We start from the raw sequence: 8,597 nt of genomic DNA, 5'->3' as shown, positions 1-8,597 counted from the left end.
TAAGTTCTTGTCCGATTTGTTTACTTTTTAGACTTAGAAAAGTTGTTATCATAAAGGAAACTTATTGGATTAATGATGATTGTATTTTTTTATCAGTAACAATTATATTAAATTTCTCATAATCATTAAATATTAAGTTCATGTTAGGGTCGGTTTAGTTACCGGGTTCAAGACCGGTTCGACTTCGGTACATATTATACAGAACCATTTAGGTCAGGTATGAAATGGTTTTGGATATATATGAGTTCAGGTTCGGGTTGCTTTGGGAATAAAATTATATGGAACCGTTAGGGTGGAGTACAAAGACCGAATCGGATGTATATTTTTTAATACTCAGAACCGATACATTTTTAATTGGTTCTTGATTTTAGACCCAATCAAACCTATGATTTTGCCTAAATTGGGTTGGTTGGAAGTATTAGTTCAGTTTGGTATACCCGACCCAGTTACACTACTACTAGATTTAATGCCTCAGGCTCAGGGGTAAGGGTAAGAGGAATGAGAAGGGTTAACATGGCCGATATTTTGAAATCTGCACGATTTTATCCAGATAACTTCAAAAACAGCATAGTTGAAAATATCGCTTTTTCTCGCAATATTAACTCGCCAAGAGCAAATATTTCACTTTTTATATTATTTATATGTCATATCCTTTTATTTTTTTAATGCTTTTATGTATGGTCGTGTGGAGCTAGGCCTGCTGATGGGTCTCATATATGAACCTGGGTCTTGGTCTTAATGTACTGGATCCAATTAGCTGATTGAGTCCGATGAACGAGCTTCAGATATGAGCAGATAGTAAGTGGGTAGCGGGTCTTAGCCTTAATGTGCTGGATTCAAGTAGCTAATCAGATACGCACGAGGAGTTTTACAATAGGGATGCTTACTCATCGGGTCAGACCAGCAAAAATTCACAAAACTTTCATGCCGGATCTGGTGCATTTGGATCAAATCCGCTCAGAATTTTGTGGAATAGTATATAATAAGAGTGCAACTGGAGTGTTGTGCAATCGTAGAATGCCATTGCGGTTGAAGAAAAAGTTTTATACGACGACAATTAGGCCTGCTTTACTATATAGTACGGAATGTTGGGCTGCCAAGAGACATCATATTCAAAAAATGAGTGTAGCTGAGATGCGTATGCTGAGATGGATGTGTGGAAATACAATAAAAGATAAGATTCGAAACGAGGAGATACGTAAGAAGGTAGGCGTTGCACTCATTGAAAATAAAATGAGAGACAATCGTTTACGGTGGTTTGGGCATATTCGACGAAGGCCTAATGATGCTCCAGTTAGAAGGATGGAGAGATGGGAAAATATATTAGTCAAAAGAGGTCGGGGTAGGCCTAGGAAGACATGGATGGAGGTGATAGAAAAATATATGAATGCTTTGAACCTCATCGAGGACATGGCATTGGATAGAAATGAATGGAAGAGAAAGATTCATGTGGAAGACCCAAAATGATTTTCTTTGTTGGTTCATATCGCCGACTCCAATTGTTTTGGGCGTAGTTGTTGTAGTATATAATAGGACGCAACACGGGAGCAAATTTGAGTGTCAGTGTCACCCTATGACTAGGGGTGGGCAACCCACCGGGTTTGTACCATGGGCCTAAAATCATGGTACAAACCCAGCCGGGCTCGGTCTGGCCTGTGGGCTATCGGTTTGGTTCGATGGGCTTCAATTATTTATTATTTTTTAATAATATAAAATTTTAAAATTAACTATTACATAGTACTTGAATAACTATGATTATTGCCCAATTAATTGCATGAGAACTTGATATTTATTAATTATTACTATTTACTTAATTAATTACACTAATTAAAAATCCTATTGTATCATGAAAATAAAAGAAAATAAATAGGTTTAAGTTGAGGCGTGCCAGACCCAACTCGCTTCACATTGGCCCGTTGGAACAATGAACCGGGCCATGGGCTTCTCTTCAAACCCGAGAGCACGATAAGAACCAGGCCAAAATCTGGCACGTTAGCCCGGTCGGCCCGATCCATTCGCAGACCGGGCCTGCACGGAGCCTACCCCTACCTGCTACCTGTGACATAAGTATGAAAAAGATTGGTGTGAAATGTAATAACCTAAAAGTTAAGGGCCTTATTTCAACAACAAATATTTCGATGTGCGTAGCTGAAAAAGAAAGGAGTATAAATACGAGCCCGCCTCCAAATTTTACCCCTTCCCGCCTTCAGAGAGAGAGAGAGAGAGAGAGAGAGAGAGAGAGAGCTAGGGTTTCCGATCGCTTCTCGGGAAGAAACTTAGGTGGCTTCATCGTTAATCCGATTGCTGTGGCAATGGAGAACGGTGGCCGTACCGGGAGAAAGAGGGCTCGTGACGAAGATGGAGAAGGAAGAACCCGACGATACCTCTTGAGATAAGTCAATGATTGCTCTCATTTTTTTCCCTTTTTCTCGTTTCTTTTTTATACGTATGCGCGATTGGTTCTCTCTCATTAAGAAGGGGCCATTCCACATGAGAATTCTGTAGCAGTAGGAGGAAAAATACGTTCATACTTATTTTCTTGCTACGTTATTTGGTCGTTCACTTCTACATTGTTGTTCTTCCGGACCACCTGTTGAATCTTGATTCATGATTAGGTGATATCGATGAGAAATTTGTTCATTCTTCAGTTAGTTTAGGTGTAGGTCATATGCATCATCTAATCGCTGATTCATACTTCTCATGTTCCTTGAGTTGTAATAGCTTATCTTAATGTTTCATCTGTTGACAGCTATTCTGAGCATGTGATTTCAAAAGCTGAACTTGCCTTGACATTATTTATGGCTGTTTACTCTGAAACTTTTTCTTGAAATCTGGAATCTTGCAAGACTGGTGAAAATTAGTTTTTGAGAGCTAATCAAACTTTAAGTATAGAGATGATTGAGAACCTTTTCCAACATTTTTTTTGTAACACTTTCTGTTGGAGCATTCTAATGTCTTCAACAATATTACGAGTCAGCTCTTGAAAATGGATGTGTTACTTGCAGTGGATGATAAATATTTAATCCTACTGAAATCATTGTCTTCGAGATATGTGGATTTGTACAGGAAAAAGAGTATCAAGTTTGATGGTGTAACTTTAGCATTTCTCTCTTATGAGATGCTTCAGAAGGTTAGCCTAGGTGATTCACAATATGAGGGCTTGATAGCGAAAAGATTGGATCAGGATCAAAACTGAAATCATAACAGGAAAAACATGTTCATTATGAGGTGCCGTTACTGCAAGAAATCAGGTCATAGGATAAAGTGTATGAAACATGAAGAAGATATGATAAAAAAGAAGGCCAAGGATATTGATCAAGCAAGTGTTTCAAGGAGAGATTCTAAGGATGATGGAGAAAGTCTGGTTGTCTCATAAGGTATGGATTCCTTTCATGATTTATGGATTTTAGATTCTGATTGTTCTTATCCTATGTCACATGGGTGTGGGGGTGTGGCACTTTAAAAAAACTTGGGTGCGGGGGTGCGGCAAAAATAATATATATATATATATATATATATATATATATATATATATATATATATATATATATATATATATATATATAATTTGTGCAGGAGAGGGGTCGAGCTCCCTCCCTGCACCCTCTTTATGCATGGGAGGGGTCGAGCTGATGAGTTGTAGAGCCTGATTCAAATTTTTTGCCCTTGCAGAAAGGGGGGTTTGGGGGCTCCCCCCCGGCACGGGTCCCATTGCGCATTCAACGGGCAGGGGGGCTGCCCCTTGTGGGAGGTCTCGGGGGGGGGGGGCAGGACCCCCCCTCCCCCCATTGTTTTTTTTAATATAAAAATTGGACACAAATGACCCTAGGTGTGGTCAACGCACCCATGGTTGGGTTGACCGCACCGGGTGCCGCACCTGGTTTGCCGAGTCCCTGTGACATAGTTCTTATCATTGTGTTATGGCATGGGTATGTTTGATTCATATACTACATGTGATGCCTGGATGGTTCTTACGAGATATAATGTCTATTGCAAGATAGTAGGAGTTGGTATAGTCAAGATGAGTGTTAAAATGTATAATGTATATATACATATATTATAGATATGTATGTATATGTATTGTGTACATATACACATATGCATACATATTATATATATATATATATTGTAACTATCGGTATTGTGAAAATCGTTGTGGCGTAGCGAGGCGCTCCACCAAAAACCGAGGTGAGGCATAAGCCTCATTTTTTTTGATAACTTTAAAAAATTATAAAAAAATATATAAAAATACAAATAAATAAATAAATGCTTTATTGATGAAATAACAACCAATAAGAAATAGAAAATCTCAAATAAGTACTAAAAAATATGAGATTAACATATAAAAGTAACTAAAAACTGATTACATAACTGGAAAATATATGAGATTAAGCAACAAAAGTTAAAATATAATAAGAAACTGATTACATAACTGAAATAACTGAAAAATATATGAGATTAACCTATAAAAGTTAAAATATATGAGATTATTATAAAAAATATGAGATTAACATATAAAAGTAACTAAAAAACTGATTACATAACTAGAAAAATATATGAGATTAACCAACAAAAGTTAAAATGTACTAAGAAACTGATTACATAACTGAAATAACTGGAAAATATATGAGATTAACCTACAAAAATCTTGTTGATTATGTCTTAGAAATCTTGTTGTACAAATTTTTTTGTGCCTCACACCTCAGGCTTGCGCATTGAGGCACAGAGGGCCGTGCCTCAAGGCGAGGCGCACCTTTTGTGCCTCAAGACGCGTTTTTGATAACATTGGTAACTATAGTTTAGATTTTTTAGTTTCTTTTTTTCTTTTTAGTTCAAGTTGAACTAGTCAACACAAGGTTGACTAGTCAAACATAGAGACGTTGGAGCAGGTCCAATGGCTCTATTTAGAGCCGTTGGACAAGCCCCAACGTCTCTATGGAGCTTGCTTGTTGTATATAAATATTGGTGAAACCCCTCTCATAATGTAATGCTTCTTGCATGGGTTTGACATTAATACAATATTATTTTTATATTTTGTGAGCTTCCTTTGTGTGCCCCTTTGTGGGTTTTGTGAGTGAGCCCATTTGTGGCTTTTTTTGTGGCCACTTCGGTGATTTGGTGGACCTTGTTATGGCTCTTTTGTGTGTCCACTTTGGTGATTTGGTGGACTTTGTTGGAGGCTCTCATTTCTTTTTAATGAGATGGTTGATGGAGTGTTTCGAACTCTTGGTGATGTTAAACATGTGCTAGAATTGAAAAAAAATTAATTTCTTTGAGTGCATTTGATTCCAAGGATTGTCTTTTGTGTATAGAATGAAACCTTGGTGGTTAAAAGGCATGCATAGGTTTTGATTAAAGGAAAGAGGTTTGGAAACTTATATCAATTGGTTGGGAATGTTATAGCTGGGGTAGCTACGGTATCTTCTTTTTTGAAGGACAACGTTAAAAAGAAAGACTTGCTTAGGGCTTGGGCTAAACAAGAGGAACATGATTGGTTGTAATGTTGATTTTGACAATAACTCCATATAAAGGTAGTTGAAACAGAGGCTTCAATTGATAAGAAGTGTGAAAAAACTTCATCGTAGGTAGAGCAAAAAATTAAGAAGGGATGATGGTTATTCATCAAGGTCTTCTTAGGTTGAGTCATGAGTTAGTTCATTGCAGAATGTGACCCCATTTTAAAGGAGGATTGTTCAAGCTCATGGACAATGTCCACGAGATGATAATGTGATACTGCATGCTTTGTTAATTGAGCACGTGGATTTGTGCATATTTCTTTTTATTTGCTTGTGTTATTGTGTTTGTGTTTGTTTCCTAATCACATTAATATTGAATTCGACTTAGTGTGTTCCTTATGTCATGTGTGTGTTTGCTTCTTTGGTGATTTTTTGTTCCCTCTTTAAGGCCTGATTGGATCCTTACCTCATAGTGATCTTGTGTTTGTGTGCCAAAACCACAACCAACTCATATCAGTGATGCATGTCTGAGGGGATGCCTCAAAGATGATGAGGGTTCAATTTAAGGTGCAATAGTTTGATGGCAAAAGAAATTTTGGCTTATGAAAATAATAATTAAAGGATGTATTAAACCAATGGGACATGCACAAGGCGTTAATTGGCACATTGAATAAACCTATTACATATAAAACAAACAAAACAATGAAAGGAGTAAAGTTCAAAGCTTGCTTAAACTTGGTTCGTGTTGTGAACTAAACTGCTCGGCCCCAGGGAGAGAGGGTGTTTATTGAGAGCTGATCGAAGAGAGTTCAAGTCAAGGTGGATAATGCTGAGAGATGTGACTTGAATGAATTTTTTGAGTGAGACCTTTTTGCCACGTATAGAGACTTATTATTGAAATGGTTTTTGGTAACCCCATGGTAGTGGTTTTGGAAACGAGCCATAAAGGGTTTCCTTGTGTCTTAAGAAAAGAGAGAAAGGGAAAGGGAGTGGGTTGCTCTCTTAGTGAGAGATAGATAGAGAGACTTGGGTTTGAGAGGAGGTGGTATTTCTGGGCTTTAGAGAGGGTGAAGATGGATCCAACATGGTGAACGAGTTTGACAAATCGACAATTCAAATATATGCATTAGTGTAATTGTTTTGTGTTTAAAGATAACCAAGGTTCATAGTGTAGTTGGTTTGGTGTTCTCTTTGTTTGTTTGGTTCCTTTACTGGTAGTTAGTTTATTCGATGTGCTAACTAACCTCGTGTGTATGTCCTACTGGTTCAATAGATCCTTTAACTATCTTTGCCATACGCCAAAGTTTTCTTTGCCATCAAATTTCTCCACCTCAAATTCAACAATCAGAATTTTTTAGGCCAATCTTTAAATCTTCTATCCAACATGCAATTTCAATACTAGATTGTTGTGGTTTTGGACCTCATGCCCAAGATCACACTTGGTTAGATTCGATATCGATGCAATTAGAGCACACAAGTGCAATAAACCAACAAAGAAATAAACCATGTATAAGAAAACAAAATTTTTACATGGTTTGAGAGTATGCCTACATCTTGAGGGAGAGTCTTGAGAGGTTTATTGTTGATAACTAAGAGACATGCTGATAAGACGTGACCGATAAAACATGATTGAATCTGGATTGGATCCAAATCCGGTATGATATTGTAATTATGTTTTAAATATGTGTAATGACATGTTTGTAATTTGCTTGTATTTTAATGGCTTAAGCCTAATGTGTATCTGTTTATATATAAAAGGATTAGGGCATGCCTCTTCTGGTGTGGCTGTTGTTTTCTGTGCATCTCTCTCTTTCTCCTTCTCTCTATTTCCTGCACAAACCACACATGTCAACACTTTCCTCCTATGTGCAACTTGTGAAAATTATCTATTTTGTACACACACTTTTAGGACTCGGATCTAGCAAAAAACCCCAACTTTTATGATTGATTTGGTCTCAAAACAGGGTGGGTAGGCTTAAAAAGTGGGTTTAAGGAGGGCGAACACGCAAAAACGGGATCAAAATGACCTTTAGGGCTAAAAAATAGCCTCCATAAGTAGTCGGTCGACACTTTTTCAGTGCCAGAAAAGTAAAAAGAAAAAGGGGATTAACTTATACTATACAAGGTGTATCGTAGGATATGGTATAATACACCCATGTATCATACGAGCCATATAGCATCAGTACAAAAATTGTACTGAAATATGACCCTTATATTGTATCGGTTTCCCTCCCGATAATGCGATATATCATATTGTATCCTACGATACAATATGATACTGATAACACTGGGTTAACCAAAAGTCGGGCATCAATTTGCAAAAAACACTTAACAAAATTGCATATATGTAGACAATAGACATTGATCTTGAAAAAGGAAAAGGTAGAGAAAATGTCAAATCTTATTTCTTCTAAAAAATCATGTCATGCATATTATTTCCTGAGGTAGCATTATTTAGAGGTATTGCTGATATATTGAAGTATTGCAGTGTTGTCCAGTCTGTGCTAGAAACTTCTAAGTTATGGTTTAGTTTTTTTGAGGCAGATTGAATCTCTATAGCAAGTTTTTTGGTTAGATTAATAATTCTGCCATTTTTTGTAGGCGCACCAACTGGTTGACTCAGACATATACTGGTTTTAGATTCTCAAATATTGAAACTTGTCTCAGGGCATGTCTTCGGTATCTAGAGTATGCCTTTAACATCTAATGCCTCTTGTTGTTGCAAGCCTTTTTGCATAATGAAAGTGCAAATAATGGATTTGTTAATGTCATTATGGGATATCTTGTATTGTATATGTTTGCATCACACAAAACATTTGAACAATTTGTGATGGGTAATTGTGGAATAGAAATCATAGTAAATGACTTATATATGCCTTACATTCTGAACCTGATATATAGCTTATTTTGGTTTTCAAATCCATCATGCAACTACTTGAATAGTTAAAAACCATTAACAGTTTTAAATTGCTTACAAAGCTGTTATACAAACAGATTCATGTCTAACTAGCTTATTTACAACTTGGTAGCTTAAACAATTTGTATGGGTTTGTTAGTTTTTACAACCAGCGACCTTGAAAAATATGATAGAGAAACGAGAGAGATAGAGAGGAGAGAGAGAGAGAGATAAGAGAAAGAGAG

The 8,597-nt window shown here is 36.8% G+C and overlaps 1 long non-coding RNA gene across 1 annotated transcript; it reads left to right on the top strand.

The window, feature by feature from the left end:
* The first annotated feature begins 2,294 nt into the window (after window positions 1-2,294).
* On the top strand, window positions 2,295-8,345 carry LOC149813963 (uncharacterized). The gene is made up of 2 exons (XR_016428355.1): window positions 2,295-3,377; window positions 8,058-8,345. It is a non-coding gene; the product is annotated as an uncharacterized LOC149813963 (long non-coding RNA).
* The last annotated feature ends 252 nt before the right edge of the window (window positions 8,346-8,597 follow it).

The sequence above is a fragment of the Nuphar pumila genome, chromosome 16, assembly GCF_984573655.1.
Source record: "Nuphar pumila chromosome 16, dmNupPumi1.hap1.1, whole genome shotgun sequence".
In the NCBI taxonomy this organism is placed as follows: domain Eukaryota; kingdom Viridiplantae; phylum Streptophyta; class Magnoliopsida; order Nymphaeales; family Nymphaeaceae; genus Nuphar; species Nuphar pumila.
The sequence above is the reverse complement of the archived record's forward strand: the minus strand, read 5'-3'. Positions and strand labels throughout refer to the sequence as shown.